The 2,768-nt window shown below is 46.5% G+C and overlaps 1 pseudogene; it reads left to right on the forward strand.

Annotated features, from left to right (window-relative positions):
- The first annotated feature begins 1,782 nt into the window (after positions 1-1,782).
- LOC149434611 (U2 spliceosomal RNA) lies at positions 1,783-1,898 on the forward strand (annotated as a pseudogene).
- The last annotated feature ends 870 nt before the right edge of the window (positions 1,899-2,768 follow it).

Below are 2,768 nucleotides of genomic sequence, written 5' to 3' on the forward strand. Positions count from 1 at the left end.
TGGTTCCGGCTGGTGGTGGTGTAATGGTGTGGTGGATCCATCCTGCCTTGTATCAATGGTTCCGGCTGGTGGTGGTGTAATGGTGTGGTGGATCCATCCTGCCTTGTATCAATGGTTCCGGCTGGTGGTGGTGTCATGGTGTGGTGGATCCATCCTGTCTTGTATCAATGGTTCCGGCTGGTGGTGGTGTAATGGTGTGGTGGATCCATCCTGCCTTGTATCAATGGTTCCGGCTGGTGGTGGTGTAACGGTGTGGCGGATCCATCCTGCCTTGTATCAATGGTTCCGGCTGGTGGTGGTGTAATGGTGTGGTGGATCCATCCTGCCTTGTATCAATGGTTCCAGCTGGTGGTGGTGTAATGGTGTAGGGGAGATTTTCTTGGCATTAGCAAGGTGTACCTAATAAAGTGGCCAGTGAGTGTGTATCACATATCCCAGGAAGCTGTAGTGTTTCATTCACAGAGGAGTGGCTAGGCCTGCCAGCACATCATCAGGCCTGCCTGCTGAAATCAAAATATCCAGAGGAATTCCTGATGACGTCACACAAACATGGCGGCAAAGGACCCAAGCAGCAACTGCTGAGAAAAGGATCTCAGCAGGTCAATGCTGGGTCCACTGGGTGGATGAGTATTCAAATTTTGGAGAACTTGCCACGAGGTAAACGGGTTTGGAGGGAAAAAGAAGATCTGTTTTACGTTCCAGAACTATGTACTATATTTCTTAAGCCAGCACACATTTACATATATACACTGGTACTGCTTCAGGATAGCTATCTTGAAGAAGCCACGTGTCCGTGGTGTAACAATAGAGCGCAGTGACGTCATTTCCGGGTGGAGCTCGGTGAAGCAGTTCCTGTGACGGACTTCCGGTTTTTTGCCATCTTGATTCCTTTAGTACACCCAAAACACATGGGAAACCGTGGGCTTTGTACTTGGATCATGTGAGTTGCTTCTCTGGTTTTTATTTGAATTAAACTGACATATTACACTATGGAAGTTTCTCTCTGCTTAGCCTTCCATGGCCCTGGTATACATTGCTGAGCCTGTCCACGCCTAATATATTTTGAGTGGATATCGGTGTGATAGAGGAGGTGGTGTGGAGCCATTGGGACCAGTATTACCAGATGGTTAAGAATAGGTGTGGAACATCATATCAATATATGATTTGTGGCCCTTAGGGGTCGAGGGAAGGAGGTGAGGAGGCACTGTAGCCACTGGTGGATACATGCACTAGACTGACCCCTTTTTTGAGCACATTTTGGAAGTAGAGGAAGATAAAGCACTATTTATATATAAGAGTAATAAGGAATGCAGCGCTACATTCAAATCATAAAAATAAGTGAATGTGGGATCCCAAAATATCAAATAGGTTAAATTAGATAAAATGTGACAGTGTTAACAATACATATCAATAAGTGCTCGTTAATAATATCATCAACACAAATAAAGTAGATAGCTCAAAACATGTGAAAAAATATATGGAAAAACCATATCCATATATATATGAATGAAACAAAATTACACATATATATGATGTAATCACACGTGCCTATTGTGAAGTGAAATAACCATAATAATGGTACAAACGAAAATATATCTCAAAGTCCAAAAAAATATTAATGGTGACAAAACAGGAAACGGTGCTTCCAAATAATACTGTTAGTGACCATAGGTGAAACTCGTGCAGATTTCTGGGTGTGTACAAATCTGAGAATCCAACCACCATCTGGATTAGCCTCTCACCTCATCCCTTCGACCCTTGCGGATCAAAGAGCAGTAGTGGATCGCTTCTCGGCCTTTTGGCTAAGATCAAGTGTAGTATCTGTTCTTATCAGTGTCCAGTGGGGGTGCTCCCGACCATTCTAGCTTTGCGGGGATGGCTGTTGTATAGTACCCTCACTGGTATGATGGGGGTCCGGAAGGCTAGTACCGGAGGGACAGAAACCGGGGAGCGCCACGAGTATAAGCTGGGGCCCCGGGAGTAATTCCTCTGAGAAGACTGGAAAGACCCAGTACCTCCTGATTTGGACGGATCTACCTTGGTCTGGCCTGGGGCTGGGGACGCAAAAAGTCCGCAAACTCAGTGCCCCCTGAGTAGTCGCCTCAGGGGTGTCACTAGTAACACTTGGGTGTGGGTCCCCACGGTGTGAAGATGACACATGGCCACTGTTTTTCACTTCTTTTTGCACAGCGCCCTAAGGACCAGGTCTTTTGGCTAAGTCCAGGGCAATTTTTGCTACAGGCCTCAGGGCCTGGTCTGTGCACTATTAGGCACGGTACCACTTTTTTATTTTCTATTTATTTATTTATTTATTTAAACCACTCCCAAGTTTTGTCCCTTTTTCTGTTCTTATGTGTGTGTTTTTTTCACGGATGGAGGGTGTGGGTCCTCGGGCCTTACCTGAAGTCTAGGGGGAGGATGTGTGGCCATACGGTTCCTTCCTCCCCTGATCCCTAGGGGGTTTTCTCTTCGGGAGAACCCCCTTGCCTAGTACTGGATGTCCGGCTTCGGCTGGGCATAAGGAACGGTGGTCCACCAGGCCTTTTGGCCAGGAGGACCAAATGGGAACCTTGTCCCTGTCAGGACCTTCGTGCCCCGGGGGATCGGGTAGGACAAACACACCCCTAAGTGCACTTTTTCGTGTGGTGTTTTGCACTTGCACATTTTTTGTGAACACGGGTTTTTTCGTTATAGTTGCACGTTTGCGGACAAAAAAAAAAAAAAAAAAAAGCAGTAGTGGATCCCTCTCACGGATCCTCCAAGCACCA

The sequence above is a fragment of the Staurois parvus genome, unplaced genomic scaffold, assembly GCF_062004578.1.
Source record: "Staurois parvus isolate SC_StPar_1 unplaced genomic scaffold, SC_StPar_1.0 ptg001724l, whole genome shotgun sequence".
Taxonomy (NCBI): Eukaryota; Metazoa; Chordata; class Amphibia; order Anura; family Ranidae; genus Staurois; species Staurois parvus.